Source organism: Acipenser ruthenus, chromosome 44 (assembly GCF_902713425.1).
Source record: "Acipenser ruthenus chromosome 44, fAciRut3.2 maternal haplotype, whole genome shotgun sequence".
In the NCBI taxonomy this organism is placed as follows: Eukaryota; Metazoa; Chordata; class Actinopteri; order Acipenseriformes; family Acipenseridae; genus Acipenser; species Acipenser ruthenus.
Window position 1 is genome coordinate 2,896,684 of NC_081232.1, and position 15,400 is coordinate 2,912,083.

The window sequence follows — 15,400 nt, forward strand, 5'->3', positions numbered from 1 at the left end:
AAGGAAATTTTGGAGGAATCACCCCCAGCTCACTAAACATAAAAGTCATGAAAGCAGAAATGCAATCGCCTGTGGCCACACCACCTTGAATAAGCCTGATCTCGTCTGATCTCAGAAGCTAAGCAATGTTGGGCTTGATTAGTACTTGGATGGGAGACCACCTGGGAATATCAAGTGCTGCAGGCATTACATTTTACAATTGAAATGTGTGGAGGACAAAAGGAAATTTTGGAGGAATCACCCCCAGCTCACTAAACATAAAAGTCATGAAAGCAGAAATGCAATCGCCTGCGGCCACACCACCTTGAATAAGCCTGATCTCGCCTGATCTCAGAAGCTAAGCAATGTTGGGCTTGGTTAGTACTTGGATGGTAGACCACCTGGGAATATCAAGTGCTGCAGGCATTACATTTTTGTAATTACATTTTACAATTGAAATGTGTGGAGGACAAAAGGACATTTTGGAGGAATCACCCCCAGCTCACTAAACATAAAAGTCATGAAAGCAGAAATGCAATCGCCTGCGGCCACACCACCTTGAATAAGCCTGATCTCGCCTGATCTCAGAAGCTAAGCAATGTTGGGCTTGGTTAGTACTTGGATGGTAGACCACCTGGGAATATCAAGTGCTGCAGGCATTACATTTTTGTAATTACATTTTACAATTGAAATGTGTGGAGGACAAAAGGAAATTTTGGAGGAATCACCCCCAGCTCACTAAACATAAAAGTCATGAAAGCAGAAATGCAATCGCCTGCGGCCACACCACCTTGAATAAGCCTGATCTCAGAAGCTAAGCAATGTTGGACTTGGTTAGTACTTGGATGGGAGACCACCTGGGAATATCAAGTGCTGCAGGCATTACATTTTACAATTGAAATGTGTGGAGGACAAAAGGAAATTTTGGAGGAATCACCCCCAGCTCACTAAACATAAAAGTCATGAAAGCAGAAATGCAATCGCCTGCGGCCACACCACCTTGAATAAGCCTGATCTCGCCTTATCTCAGAAGCTAAGCAATGTTGGGCTTGATTAGTACTTGGATTGGAGACCACCTGGGAATATCAAGTGCTGCAGGCATTACATTTTACAATTGAAATGTGTGGTGGACAAAAGAAAATTTTGGAGGAATCACCCCCAGCTCACTAAACATAAAAGTCACGAAAGCAGAAATGCAATCGCCTGCGGCCACACCACCTTGAACAAGTCTGATCTCAGAAGCTAAGCAATGTTGGGCTTGGTTAGTACTTGGGTGGGAGACCACCTGGGAATATCAAGTGCTGCAGGCATTACATTTTTGTAATTACATTTTACAATTGAAATGTGTGGAGGACAAAAGGAAATTTTGGAGGAATCACCCCCAGGTCACTAAACATAAAAGTCATGAAAGCAGAAATGCAATCGCCTGCGGCCACACCACCTTGAATAAGCCTGATCTCAGAAGCTAAGCAATGTTGGGCTTGGTTAGTATTTGGATGGGAGACCACCTGGGAATATCAAGTGCTGCAGGCATTACATTTTTGTAATTACATTTTACAATTGAAATGTGTGGACAAAAGGAAATTTTGGAGGAATCACCCCCAGCTCACTAAACATAAAAGTCATGAAAGCAGAAATGCAATCGCCTGCGGCCACACCACCTTGAATAAGCCTGATCTCGTCTGATTTCAGAAGCTAAGCAATGTTGGGCTTGATTAGTACTTGGATGGGAGACCACCTGGGAATATCAAGTGCTGCAGGCATTACATTTTTGTAATTACATTTTACAATTGAAATGTGTGGCGGACAAAAGGAAATTTTGGAGGAATCACCCCCAGCTCACTAAACATAAAAGTCATGAAAGCAGAAATGCAATCGCCTGCGGCCACACCACCTTGAATAAGCCTGATCTCGTCTGATCTCAGAAGCTAAGCAATGTTGGGCTTGGTTAGTACTTGGATGGGAGACCACCTGGGAATATCAAGTGCTGCAGGCATTATATTTTACAATTGAAATGTGTGGAGGACAAAAGGAAATTTTGGAGGAATCACCCCCAGCTCACTAAACATAAAAGTCATGAAAGCAGAAATGCAATCGCCTGTGGCCACACCACCTTGAATAAGCCTGATCTCGTCTGATCTCAGAAGCTAAGCAATGTTGGGCTTGATTAGTACTTGGATGGGAGACCACCTGGGAATATCAAGTGCTGCAGGCATTACATTTTACAATTGAAATGTGTGGAGGACAAAAGGAAATTTTGGAGGAATCACCCCCAGCTCACTAAACATAAAAGTCATGAAAGCAGAAATGCAATCGCCTGCGGCCACACCACCTTGAATAAGCCTGATCTCGCCTGATCTCAGAAGCTAAGCAATGTTGGGCTTGGTTAGTACTTGGATGGTAGACCACCTGGGAATATCAAGTGCTGCAGGCATTACATTTTTGTAATTACATTTTACAATTGAAATGTGTGGAGGACAAAAGGACATTTTGGAGGAATCACCCCCAGCTCACTAAACATAAAAGTCATGAAAGCAGAAATGCAATCGCCTGCGGCCACACCACCTTGAATAAGCCTGATCTCGTCTGATCTCAGAAGCTAAGCAATGTTGGGCTTGATTAGTACTTGGATGGGAGACCACCTGGGAATATCAAGTGCTGCAGGCATTACATTTTACAATTGAAATGTGTGGAGGACAAAAGGAAATTTTGGAGGAATCACCCCCAGGTCACTAAACATAAAAGTCATGAAAGCAGAAATGCAATCGCCTGCGGCCACACCACCTTGAATAAGCCTGATCTCAGAAGCTAAGCAATGTTGGGCTTGGTTAGTATTTGGATGGGAGACCACCTGGGAATATCAAGTGCTGCAGGCATTACATTTTTGTAATTACATTTTACAATTGAAATGTGTGGACAAAAGGAAATTTTGGAGGAATCACCCCCAGCTCACTAAACATAAAAGTCATGAAAGCAGAAATGCAATCGCCTGCGGCCACACCACCTTGAATAAGCCTGATCTCAGAAGCTAAGCAATGTTGGGCTTGGTTAGTATTTGGATGGGAGACCACCTGGGAATATCAAGTGCTGCAGGCATTACATTTTTGTAATTACATTTTACAATTGAAATGTGTGGACAAAAGGAAATTTTGGAGGAATCACCCCCAGCTCACTAAACATAAAAGTCATGAAAGCAGAAATGCAATCGCCTGCGGCCACACCACCTTGAATAAGTCTGATCTCAGAAGCTAAGCAATGTTGGGTTTGGTTAGTACTTGGATGGGAGACCACCTGGGAATATCAAGTGCTGCAGGCATTACATTTTTGTAATTACATTTTACAATTGAAATGTGTGGAGGACAAAAGGAAATTTTGGAGGAATCACCCCCAGGTCACTAAACATAAAAGTCATGAAAGCAGAAATGCAATCGCCTGCGGCCACACCACCTTGAATAAGCCTGATCTCAGAAGCTAAGCAATGTTGGGCTTGGTTAGTATTTGGATGGGAGACCACCTGGGAATATCAAGTGCTGCAGGCATTACATTTTTGTAATTACATTTTACAATTGAAATGTGTGGACAAAAGGAAATTTTGGAGGAATCAACCCCAGCTCACTAAACATAAAAGTCATGAAAGCAGAAATGCAATCGCCTGCGGCCACACCACCTTGAATAAGCCTGATCTCGTCTGATTTCAGAAGCTAAGCAATGTTGGGCTTGATTAGTACTTGGATGGGAGACCACCTGGGAATATCAAGTGCTGCAGGCATTACATTTTTGTAATTACATTTTACAATTGAAATGTGTGGCGGACAAAAGGAAATTTTGGAGGAATCACCCCCAGCTCACTAAACATAAAAGTCATGAAAGCAGAAATGCAATCGCCTGCGGCCACACCACCTTGAATAAGCCTGATCGCGTCTGATCTCAGAAGCTAAGCTATGTTGGGCTTGGTTAGTACTTGGATGGGAGACCACCTGGGAATATCAAGTGCTGCAGGCATTACATTTTACAATTGAAATGTGTGGAGGACAAAAGGAAATTTTGGAGGAATCACCCCCAGCTCACTAAACATAAAAGTCATGAAAGCAGAAATGCAATTTCCTGCGGCCACACCACCTTGAATAAGCCTGATCTCGTCTGATCTCAGCAGCTAAGCAATGTTGGGCTTGGTTAGTACTTGGATGGGAGACCACCTGGGAATATCAAGTGCTGCATGCATTACATTTTACAATTGAAATGTGTGGAGGACAAAAGGAAATTTTGGAGGAATCACCCCCAGCTCACTAAACATAAAAGTCATGAAAGCAGAAATGCAATCACCTGCGGCCACACCACCTTGAATAAGCCTGATCTCGTCTGATCTCAGAAGCTAAGCAATGTTGGGCTTGGTTAGTACTTGGATGGGATTCCACCTGGGAATATCAAGTGCTGCAGGCATTACATTTTTGTAATTACATTTTACAATTGAAATGTGTGGAGGACAAAAGGAAATTTTGGAGGAATCACCCCCAGCTCACTAAACATAAAAGTCATGAAAGCAGAAATGCAATCGCCTGCGGCCACACCACCTTGAATAAGCCTGATCTCATCTGATCTCAGCAGCTAAGCAATGTTGGGCTTGGTTAGTACTTGGATGGGATTCCACCTGGGAATATCAAGTGCTGCAGGCATTACATTTTTGTAATTACATTTTACAATTGAAATGTGTGGAGGACAAAAGGAAATTTTGGAGGAATCACCCCCAGCTCACTAAACATAAAAGTCATGAAAGCAGAAATGCAATCGCCTGCGGCCACACCACCTTGAATAAGCCTGATCTCGTCTGATCTCGTCTGATCTCAGAAGCTAAGCAATGTTGGGCTTGGTTAGTACTTGGATGGGAGACCACCTGGGAATATCAAGTGCTGCAGGCATTACATTTTTGTAATTACATTTTACAATTGAAATGTGTGGAGGACAAAAGGAAATTTTGGAGGAATCACCCCCAGCTCACTAAACATAAAAGTCATGAAAGCAGAAATGCAATCGCCTGCGGCCACACCACCTTGAATAAGCCAGATCTCGTCTGATCTCAGAAGCTAAGCAATGTTGGGCTTGGTTAGTACTTGGATGGTTATGATTTCCATTACACGAGAGTAGATGTTAAAACTTCATGCTGATTTGAACTCGGCTCTCCCAAAGATAAGCACCAACTAAGACGTAGCTTTACAGTAAACTAATGTGATCCATATGTGTCTCCATCCATTTACGTTTCCTTCCATTTGATGATGTAGATATCCTTTTGTCTTGTGTTAATGGCTGAAGTGTAATGCTGGCTCCAGGGATCAGCTTATTTTGCCTCCCTGGCGCATCAGCACACACAACGGCTGCGATGCTGGCTCCGGGGATCAACCAAAGTGCGGCCTCCCCAGCGCATCAGCATGACAACCGTCTGGATTGAGCTAAGTAGGGTACATCTCTGGGGTTTTCAAGTGGGCACCTTCCATCCTTAGTGTTTCGTCGACTAGCCCACGACACCTCAAGAGGGCTTGACGGTGATTCTGGCGTCCCAGCATCACCCCCCTCCGTCCCCCACTCAACTCAGCCCATCTTACTTACCTGTACATCAGCGCTTCTTTCTTTCTATTGTGCTTGAGATCCCCAGCCAGAATCTTTCCGTCTCAACCACAGCCAGTTGCTGCTCCTCTCTGCGGCTTCAGATAAGTTCTTCACTGTGCGACGCAACTCTTGGCCACTGAATCCGACGTCTCTGAGAAACCGGGTTGTAGAGTGTGCCACAAATCCTCGACAACCCACTTCCACTGGGTAAACCCGAACTCTCCATCCTCGCTGTTCCGCTTCAGTGGCTAGTTGAGCATACCGCAGTCTCTTCCTCTCATACGCCTCATCTACAGCATCCTCCCATGGCACTGTTAACTCTACCAGGTGAACAAGGCATGCTGATCCAGACTGTTGGAAAACATGGAACAAGTATTGAATAGCAGTTTGCTACGCATGAGGAATGACGGCTGTATTCATGTTATTTTTCTGAAAAGTGATTTAACATTGGATAGAAAAAACTGTTAGTTCAAAAAATGCAAGCACTGCTGTGATAGATGAAAGCTGGCTATATACTCTGGGTATATAGATACTTGCACTGCATTGCAAGCAAGAAATAATAGCAGCTTCATTGAGCAATGGATGGTAGCAGAGAGCTGAGAAAAACACCAAGTTAACGTATATTTAACTATACTTAAACAACTGCACATTGGAAGTAGATTGAAGGCAATATGGTAGAGAAGTTACCCCAAATGGCTGGCCAGCAGCACACGGCTGTACAAACAAGTCCTTTGATCTCCAGCCCTGACATGAAAGAAGCTTGCCCTTCGGGGAGTCCACTGGGGTATAAAACTAGTTAAACAGGGTTTTGCTTAGAATATACAGCTGGTTTATGAGGGGGTCATAAAGCTAGTCTTCAAGGGGACCAGAAGAGACCAGGCTCTAAGACTTCAGAGAGATCCAAAGAGATAATGCCACTGAAATCAAAGGGTCTCAGGCAAATCGGAGAGATAGGAACAAGGAAGATGACAAAAACCAGATGTATGGACCTTTGTGGCACCAGGGGTCTGAAGAATGCACTGAGTTCAGAGGTCTTCACACTACACACACACACACACACACACACACACACACACACACACACACACACACTAAATGAAATATATGGTAACAGGATAATGAGTTGTACCTTTTCTATTGGTTAAGTGTCAGAGAAAGAGGAGGAGAGAGACACCTATGCAGAAGGGTATTTAATGTCATGCAACAATTGTAAGAACGAGTATTCTGTTTGTCCTGTACCTGGGACAAGACTCCCTGCATATTTCAATAAACCTAACAACTGATTGAAGAAAAGGACTCTGTGCAGTTTCTTGAATCTACTTACTCACCATCCTTTTTTTAAGTTACATCATTTGGCGAGCCACCTGCGGACTGTTTCCTGATACTTTTTTTTCAAATACCGGGGGGGTTGATACCTGACTGCAGAGAAACCCATTTGCCCAGCCTGAATCCCGTGCGCACAGGACCAGGACAAAGCGAATGGACAGAGACTGCTTCTAACTTCTAACCAGACGGTGTGGAGAATCTTTGGATCAGGACTTCAGCTCGAACATATAATCACGTACATTGGTGAGTAGTTAATGGTTTATTGTTTTATATGCAGTGTTTAGAATGTAGTGAGAATCAAGGGTAGAGTATGAAAGAGGACTTTTTGATAATTCATGTACATTAAGGACACAATTAGTTAAGTCAAGAGAGATTGACCGCTGAACTAAAAGTGTATTGACTGTTAGGACTTTAGGTATGAAAGAGGACCTCTGGATTCCTAAAAAAGTCGGAGTAAATCGTGTAGTGTTATGACGTGCCAGTAGAGTCTATTGGACTAGTTACACTGACTTGTATAGCTCAACAGGTACGGGCATACTCGGATTTATGTTTTATGTTTGTTTGAGAGGATTTGTTACATCTGTTTTGTCTTTGTTTTTACTGTTTGGTTTATAAGTCACGATAAGGGGGCAATAGGATAAGCCTCTTATTTAACTATCCACATTAGGTGGTACAGATAAGGAACAATCAGACAATAAGTTCCAGTTAAGCCCAAATAGCACATACAAAAGTGTAAATTAAATGTGCAATAAACCAAAATAAAAGTTTATGCTTCGTTAAGCATAGCTTTAAACACGGAATATTGGCAAAAACAAGACAAAACTAAAAAGTGTTGTTTTTTTTTGTTAGTTTTGTGTTTTGTTGGGAGTCTGATCAACTCCAAATATGTTAGATGACCCTCAATGTCATCAAATGGATGACTGGAGAATATGGAACATAGACTATGTTTTAAAACATGGCAAAAAGGGAAGCTATGTACAGAACAGTAATGTACATGTTCATGTAACAGGTCAGGAGTGTGTGTCTCGTAAGAAGAAAAAGACAAAGGCAATTCAAGACTGGTAGCCCACAAAAAAACAAACAAAACAAAAAAAACTGTAATGGTAAAGATTCTATATCAACTTTGAGGAATACATGTTGTAAAAATAAAATTAAAAGGTCACATTAAAATGTAATTAAGAAGTTGTTTATTAATGATTGTTTGAGTAATTCTAATTTTGCTTAAGCGTGGAGATAAAGTAACATCTTAGAAAAACTATGTACTAAGAACCAGGATGAATACTTATTGTCTTGCCTCGGTCATAAGAGGGTTTGATAAGGGAAAGAGACCCAGGTTAACTGATTATTTGTGTTGTGTTAGTGTTTGAATGCAAAGGAATGGCCAACCTTTGAACTAAAACAATAACACAAATATACAAAGCAACAATTAATAGTTTGTTCAGGATTATATTGGTAAACAAGAGGAACATTTTGTCTTTCTGATAGAGGGTTTACTTGAAAATAAAGTGGTGGTATTGTTTTGGTACGCAGGGTCTGTGTCTCCCTGGTCGCAGATTCAGGGAGGAATAAAAAAAAACTTGCGTGACCATATCTGGGCAGAGAGAGAAAAGACTATGTAGAGAATGAGAATAGATCACTGTTAGACAGACTAAAAATAAAAAGACTTTTAGGAAGAGAACAAATGTTTTTGGAGATCAATAAATCTGAAAAAAATTAAATTATCGACCTGGAAATATTTTATTAAAAATATTTTCATGAATGAATGTTAAGTGTTTGTTTGAGAGTGAATTTTATGTTTAAGACACAGGTGAATTTTATGAATCACCTATGAATACATATTTGAAACCAAGATCACATGAGTGGTAGAGTTTGTATTATTGGTGTAGCTAAAAAAAGTGCAGAGTTAAAACGATGTTTTATTTTTAAGGGGTCTGTTTATTAATGATTGTTTAGTTCATGTTGAATTAAACAGGGAGATTGCATTCTCTTTGAATGGAAAACACGTAGTTTAATAAAGCACTGATGTTATCAGTATTAACTGGGTTTATTCTGATGTTGCTAAAGCACACTACCATACACGAGTAGAAGGGAAAAAAAAAAGTTGAATTGTTAGAGAGCATAAAATACAATTCAAATGGGGAAAAAGAGGTCACAATCGATATCAGAGTGATCTACAGGGATTTCAACTTCTGCTAAGGCATCAGAATGCAGTGATGCAGGAGACAAAAGCAGTGTCACTCAGAGCTACGCGAGTGATGTGAAATGGGATGTTTGCACACATGTTTACGATGTGTTTTGTTTATGTTGGTTACAATTAGTATTTTACGGAGCTTCTTGCAGGAGAGGTGATGATAATTAGATTAATGTGATAACTGAAACATGAATAAATCGTGAGTGACATGAGATTATTGATGGTGCAGTATAGGACTGCAGGATTGATAGATTGTGATACTGGTATGATAGACAGTCTGTTGGTTAATGTTTGTGTGTTTGTCTGTGAATATAGGGTATTAATACTCTCTTGTGGAAGTTCAGCACAGGACGCTGAGCTAATGGCAATATTGTGATGCAAAATAGTCAACTTCTCACTGTCTAATACAGAACAGACAGTCGCAGTAGCAAAAGTAATTATGCACTCACAGTAATACAAATGCACTTGGTAGGATTGACCATGGGGAAACGCCTGTGTAAATTAATTAAATAAAGAACAAATTCGCTGGCTTAAGCATGAAGCAACCTGCGCCCTGGTTGGCGAAGTACAGTGATTCCACGTCCTCTGCCACCCAAAGAGCTCTGGGTTGGTAGAGCTTGTAGACCACATTCTAAAAAGGAAGCATCATAAACAGGTGCTCATGAAGGTCAGGTTGATGTGCACACACATTTTCTTTTTCTCACTGGATTATTTCTATAATAGATCCTGATTTATTTTGATCTGCTAAAAAGGATGCTGTTATTAATTGCAAAAATAGGCAGTACTTTTATTTCTGTATGCGTTATTGAGAAACATTAACGTTTGAATACATTTCTTTGTAAACTTTCTTTTCAACTGTTATTGTTATATGTGCTCTGGACGTCTTGCCAAGAAGGGAGAGATCAATGTATGACTAACATCTTACAGGACTGTTCTCAACTAGGTAATATCATACAGTATGTGGACGACATACTGTTGCAACGGGAACTGCGGAGAAACACTATCTGTTGCTGGAGGAAGTCTTGGATCTCATGGAGCACGCTGCTCTCAAATTAAATCTAAAGAAAGCTGCATTAATGAAATAATCTGTTTGTTTCTTAGGAGTACAGGTGGAAGCTGGAGGACACACATCTGACCCAGGAAATAAAAAGTTGAAAATAAAAAGTTGATAAAAAATCTGCCCTTAGATTCTTTTTGGGCATATTTGGATTCTGTCAGGACTTCATGGAAGGATACAGCGAACTAGCTGTCACCCTCTATGAACACCTGAATGGTAACCCAGGCAAGCAAGACATACTGCAATAGGATTAAAGGTCACATGCCTTGTTTGAGGCATTAAAACAGGCACTGATTCCAACCCCACTCAGGGTCTCCATTCAAATTAAAAAAAAAAATTAAAAAAAAAAAAAAAGTGGGGGGTTGGAAGGCTGATTGGGGAGGTCCATATGAGATAATGGACAAACTGGGAGAAACCAATTTGAAATTGGCAATACAAAAATGAGGGAGTGAAAACTGGCTTGAAAACTAGTTTCACTAATAAGCAAGCCTGCTGGAGAACGGAAATTCCTAAGGGCACTGATGCAGTTAGGTTAGAGTAGTAATTGTGAGCAATGAAGTAGATAGAGATTTGTAGTTACTTTCAGAGTACAGACACAGGTCTAAGGCTTTTCTCTTCTCCTACAGGTTCATGCTGGAACTGATATGTTATATTATGTTCACAATATGGGGTGGACATAGGCTCTGAGAAAAATACAAGATAGAATTAACAGACATTGGCGATTCTTAGAATTGCAATAACATTATCAATGCAGATGAAAAAGAGACTATTCAAGAATTAACCCTTTTTGAATTTTGAAATTAAATCAGATATTAATCAAAAGAATAAATACGGCACTTGTTCTCCACAGGTCCCGAGATATTATTGATGGCGTTTATGTGGAATGGAAGCACAATGCTGTTCATCGGAACTGAGAGGACCATTTCAGAAGAGTTTGTGCAGAAAGTTCCAGAACACTTGTGGAACAATTTGGATATGCAAACAGTAACTGTACATATTAACCTGCAGAACTTTACAATGCTTGTCCATGATATGTAGTAATTAAGCTCTACCATATATCTGGAACAAGAGTGTAAGTTGCTGAGAGACGGTCATGAGGAAGTATCTGAAACCACAGAGACATTCTTACATATGGGGAACCATTCCGGTCTGCATATCAAAAGAAGAAATATTTATGATGACGTCAAAGTGACATTTTGGGGGATGTAATGGGGACTGTTAATTTCAGTTAACATACCTGATAATGAAACTACGTATTATAAACTTGGGGTATAGATGTATGATTGGTGAAAAGATTTGTCTTAGTTTAAAGATACTAAAGGTAATATGTCAGCGATCCTGGAGTGCAGAGATGGGAAGGTCTCGTGTAATTTATTACTAATCACATTCAGTAAAATAACAAAAACTACAAAGGTTGTACCATTGACCTCTAGAGGCACTGGGAGTATGGAGTTTGTGTTGTTCATGACACTTAAGAGTGACATTGTTAAGACATTGTATCTGCCATCCATGTTAGGGAGGTAAAATGGTTGGTGGCTTGCAATGGATTATTTGGAGTGTTATTAGGAACATAATACTATATTAATATGTACTTGTAAGGTAATGGGACATCCTATGTTGAATGGAAATACCAATTGAAAACAGCTGTTCTACTGAAAAATATGGTTACCTATATTAGACATTAATTTTGGAAATCATGTGAACTTTGAATGATATGCTGTAGTGTTGAATATGTCTAAAATGAGGCACTATTTTAGTATTTGTTCAATGCATAGTGATCATTTTTGAAGTTATAGTTTTAGGTTTTAATCAGTCTTAAGTGCATCATAAGATTGAGATGGTCTAGAATATTGGATTCTAGAAAGATGTAATTTAACATACGGGTTAAAAATAATGATGCACCTAAATGTGTTAGAGCAACATGAATAATTGTTAATTATAAATTAATTACAACAAGCTATGAGCGTAATTAAAGCATTTTTAGGTAATACAAAATAATTGAGAAAGTGTGACCAACTGGCACAGACCATGATGGATGCACTGCAGAATATGTTCAGAGATGTATATAGGGGCAAAGTAACCGATGTGATGACAGTAGGAACTTGGATAGAAATCGTCAGCACAGATTGTGAGAAACAGTTACCATGGTGGAAAGATGGCTTAGGCTGTCAGAGATGCAATGATTAAAGTTAGTAGTGTGGTTCTGATCGAGAGGATGGGGATCCACAGCTGGAACATAGAGTTTATTCTGAGAGTACTGCAGTTTCGAATAGAAGATGGGATTATGAGCTTACAGAGTTAAACCAACACTGCACCGTATAGCTAAAGAGCAGGACGGGTGGGTGAAATTGGGAGGCATAGATTGCTGTAAGGAATTGAGTACGTCAGTAATTTACACTTGTTCCATGCGGGGTGATCCAATTTCTAGAAACAGGGCAGTAAACCGTACTATCGAGGTAAAATCACTACGAAAGTATGTCCCCTTTTGCACCCCCTACCTCGGGAAGGTATCATTCTTGGACCAGAACAAAAAACTGTTTTGGATAATGTGAATATAGTATTATCGTATGTAATGTATAATTTCACAAATCTAACTGTTATATTTGAACAGCATTGCAAGCAATACACCAATATCCAGAATTGGCTTCAAAGAGAAATAAGTAGAACAATAAAAGATTACAAAGAGCGAATAGCCAAACGAATGTATGAAGGTAATGAGAATGTGTGAAGGTAATGAGAATGTGTGAAGGTAATGAGAATGTGTGAAGGTAATGAGAATGTGTGAAGGTAATGAGAATGTATGAAGGTAATGAGAATGTGTGAAGGTAATGAGAATGTGTGAAGGTAATGAGAATGTGTGAAGGTAATGAGAATGTGTGAAGGTAATGAGAATGTGTGAAGGTAATGAGAATGTATGAAGGTAATGAGAATGTGTGAAGGTAATGAGAATGTGTGAAGGTAATAAGAATGTGTGAAGGTAATGAGAATGTATGAAGGTAATAAGAATGTGTGAAGGTAATGAGAATGTGTGAAGGTAATGAGAATGTGTGAAGGTAATAAGAATGTGTGAAGGTAATGAGAATGTATGAAGGTAATAAGAATGTGTGAAGGTAATGAGAATGTGTGAAGGTAATGAGAATGTGTGAAGGTAATGAGAATGTATGAAGGTAATGAGAATGTGTGAAGGTAATGAGAATGTGTGAAGGTAATAAGAATGTGTGAAGGTAATGAGAAACGTAGGAAGAGGGGACTTTTTGATGAAATAGCAGGCTGGTTTGGTGCAGGAAATTCTGTTGCAAACAGCTGGGATATTTATCAAATGTCAAAAGGGCAAACTTGGATAGCAAGTACTGTGAGAGAAGGAATAGAAAGATTGGGGAATGGACAGATGTATGTAAATCAAGGGATTAGACTCCAGGGTACAGCTATATATGAGCTAATAGATGGAACAGAGGGAGCCCTGCGCAATTTGACCAAAGCAATATATTGTAGAATATTTGCGGGTGACCTTGTAAAAACAATGAAGGAAGAAATAATGGACATTAGGCTAAGAGTGGTACCTAGACATGCACAGGAGGAACTCAGGTTGAGGATGGCAATGATCTACCCTGATCAGACTGACCTCCTGGGAGCTAGTTTAGTGTGGCCAAAGAAGAATGGCAAGGAACCACCTGGTCACATAGGGTTCTATCTCTCAATACCATACATGGATCCTAATAACCAGTATAAAGATAGTTTGAAGATTAGACCGATAAGAGTACTACACAATGAGACAGTGATAGTTTGGGAAAAGACTACATGGAAAGTTCAACGAGGGAACTGGAGTGGTGTGGTGCATGAAGTATGCTGTTATGAAACAAATAGTCATGTAGTTTGCCGGTGTCCTGCAATCACCAGAATTAATAGAAATATAAGCACAGAATTAGAGGTACATCCACTAGAGGGGTGGAAAAAAGCAGTGCAGGTTGGGAAATATCAAGGGTGTGTGTTGAGTAACCATACCAATTTTAAGTATGGTGATTTAACTTGTCAGACTTCTCCAGGATTTTGTTTTGCTCCAACACATGCAGTTCAGATTGGAGATTGGTCGAAGTTGATTTGGCACAATTAAAAGCCACCGTATTGAAACGATATGGATGGTCAGGGCAGGCCTTAGGGCACACTTTTGGGGATTATGTTGTTTTAATAATACTGTTAATAGTAATAGTATTGATTTTGTGGAATAGCATTCAGTGTTTTTGGTGGAAAAAACAACACCGACAGTTAGAAAGGACCATTGGCAGACGGGAAACTGTAAACTTACTGGGAGCCACCATGAATAAGAAATAACACCTGTGTACAGTGATAAACTGTATTTACTGTATTTTTCTATGTTTATTTTTCATTTTTTGTATTATTTTTACGTATGTTTGTTTGTTTTTTTTTGTTTGTTTTTTGCTCATGACATACTTACATGGAGAAACAGCAAAGGCAAGGTAGATACCTACACATAATGGAGAGACTTAGAATGAGAGGAACATACTTCACTATAATATATTATACAAACACGGTACTTGATGTGACTACTCAGAACCAGCGAAGAGGACATCTGAGGGCTCGGGATCACGTAAGCAACTTGGTTGTAGCAGGTCACCCCCCTCCATCTTATATTTTAAAAGTGGGGTATGTTGGAAAACATGGAACAAGTATTGAATAGCAGTTTGCTACGCATGAGGAATGACGGCTGTATTCATGTTATTTTTCTGAAAAGTGATTTAACATTGGATAGAAAAAACTGTTAGTTCCAAAAATGCAAGCACTGCTGTGATAGATGAAAGCTGCAATATGGTAGAGATGTTATGACAACTGAAAAATATTCTTTTGTGTCAAAGCAAATGGCTGGCCAGCAGCACACGGCTGTACAAACAAGTCCTTTGACCTCCAGCCCTGACATGAAAGAAGCTTGCCCTTCGGGGAGTCCACTGGGGTATAAAACTAGTTAAACAGGTTTTTGCTTAGAAAATACAGCTGGTTTATGAGGGGGTCATAAAGCTAGTTTTCAAGGGGACCAGAAGAGACCAGGCTCTAAGACTTCAGAGAGATCCAAAGAGATAATGCCACTGGAATCAAAGGGTCTCAAGAAGATGACAAAAACCAGATGTATGGACCCTTGTGGCACCAGGGGTCTGAGGAATGCACTGAGTTCAGAGGTCGTCACACTAGACTACACACACACTCACACACACACACACACTCACACTAAATGA

General features: G+C 40.1%; 12 non-coding genes and 10 pseudogenes across 12 annotated transcripts; all 22 read left to right on the forward strand.

Annotated features, from left to right (window-relative positions):
* The first annotated feature begins 67 nt into the window (after nt 1–67).
* LOC131720594 (5S ribosomal RNA) lies at nt 68–186 on the forward strand. The gene has a single exon (XR_009319491.1). It is a non-coding gene; the product is annotated as a 5S ribosomal RNA (ribosomal RNA).
* Nucleotides 187–286: 100 nt separating this feature from the next.
* LOC131713039 (5S ribosomal RNA) lies at nt 287–405 on the forward strand. The gene has a single exon (XR_009314926.1). It is a non-coding gene; the product is annotated as a 5S ribosomal RNA (ribosomal RNA).
* A 114-nt stretch (nt 406–519) lies between these two features.
* LOC131713040 (5S ribosomal RNA) lies at nt 520–638 on the forward strand. The gene has a single exon (XR_009314927.1). It is a non-coding gene; the product is annotated as a 5S ribosomal RNA (ribosomal RNA).
* A 114-nt stretch (nt 639–752) lies between these two features.
* On the forward strand, nt 753–861 carry LOC131715528 (5S ribosomal RNA; annotated as a pseudogene).
* A 100-nt stretch (nt 862–961) lies between these two features.
* LOC131714397 (5S ribosomal RNA) lies at nt 962–1,080 on the forward strand (annotated as a pseudogene).
* Nucleotides 1,081–1,180: 100 nt separating this feature from the next.
* On the forward strand, nt 1,181–1,289 carry LOC131715999 (5S ribosomal RNA; annotated as a pseudogene).
* Nucleotides 1,290–1,403: 114 nt separating this feature from the next.
* Nucleotides 1,404–1,512, forward strand: LOC131715703 (5S ribosomal RNA; annotated as a pseudogene).
* Nucleotides 1,513–1,623: 111 nt separating this feature from the next.
* LOC131710428 (5S ribosomal RNA) lies at nt 1,624–1,742 on the forward strand. The gene has a single exon (XR_009312300.1). It is a non-coding gene; the product is annotated as a 5S ribosomal RNA (ribosomal RNA).
* A 114-nt stretch (nt 1,743–1,856) lies between these two features.
* On the forward strand, nt 1,857–1,975 carry LOC131720813 (5S ribosomal RNA). Its single transcript, XR_009319710.1, has one exon. It is a non-coding gene; the product is annotated as a 5S ribosomal RNA (ribosomal RNA).
* A 100-nt stretch (nt 1,976–2,075) lies between these two features.
* On the forward strand, nt 2,076–2,194 carry LOC131720595 (5S ribosomal RNA). Its single transcript, XR_009319492.1, has one exon. It is a non-coding gene; the product is annotated as a 5S ribosomal RNA (ribosomal RNA).
* Nucleotides 2,195–2,294: 100 nt separating this feature from the next.
* Nucleotides 2,295–2,413, forward strand: LOC131713041 (5S ribosomal RNA). The gene has a single exon (XR_009314928.1). It is a non-coding gene; the product is annotated as a 5S ribosomal RNA (ribosomal RNA).
* Nucleotides 2,414–2,527: 114 nt separating this feature from the next.
* On the forward strand, nt 2,528–2,646 carry LOC131715674 (5S ribosomal RNA). Its single transcript, XR_009315360.1, has one exon. It is a non-coding gene; the product is annotated as a 5S ribosomal RNA (ribosomal RNA).
* A 100-nt stretch (nt 2,647–2,746) lies between these two features.
* On the forward strand, nt 2,747–2,855 carry LOC131715704 (5S ribosomal RNA; annotated as a pseudogene).
* Nucleotides 2,856–2,966: 111 nt separating this feature from the next.
* On the forward strand, nt 2,967–3,075 carry LOC131715705 (5S ribosomal RNA; annotated as a pseudogene).
* Nucleotides 3,076–3,186: 111 nt separating this feature from the next.
* LOC131716267 (5S ribosomal RNA) lies at nt 3,187–3,295 on the forward strand (annotated as a pseudogene).
* A 114-nt stretch (nt 3,296–3,409) lies between these two features.
* Nucleotides 3,410–3,518, forward strand: LOC131715706 (5S ribosomal RNA; annotated as a pseudogene).
* Nucleotides 3,519–3,629: 111 nt separating this feature from the next.
* Nucleotides 3,630–3,748, forward strand: LOC131710429 (5S ribosomal RNA). The gene has a single exon (XR_009312301.1). It is a non-coding gene; the product is annotated as a 5S ribosomal RNA (ribosomal RNA).
* A 114-nt stretch (nt 3,749–3,862) lies between these two features.
* On the forward strand, nt 3,863–3,981 carry LOC131712355 (5S ribosomal RNA). The gene has a single exon (XR_009314250.1). It is a non-coding gene; the product is annotated as a 5S ribosomal RNA (ribosomal RNA).
* A 100-nt stretch (nt 3,982–4,081) lies between these two features.
* On the forward strand, nt 4,082–4,200 carry LOC131713207 (5S ribosomal RNA; annotated as a pseudogene).
* Nucleotides 4,201–4,300: 100 nt separating this feature from the next.
* On the forward strand, nt 4,301–4,419 carry LOC131713193 (5S ribosomal RNA). The gene has a single exon (XR_009315077.1). It is a non-coding gene; the product is annotated as a 5S ribosomal RNA (ribosomal RNA).
* A 114-nt stretch (nt 4,420–4,533) lies between these two features.
* On the forward strand, nt 4,534–4,652 carry LOC131712327 (5S ribosomal RNA). Its single transcript, XR_009314222.1, has one exon. It is a non-coding gene; the product is annotated as a 5S ribosomal RNA (ribosomal RNA).
* A 114-nt stretch (nt 4,653–4,766) lies between these two features.
* LOC131713589 (5S ribosomal RNA) lies at nt 4,767–4,895 on the forward strand (annotated as a pseudogene).
* Nucleotides 4,896–15,400: the final 10,505 nt, after the last annotated feature.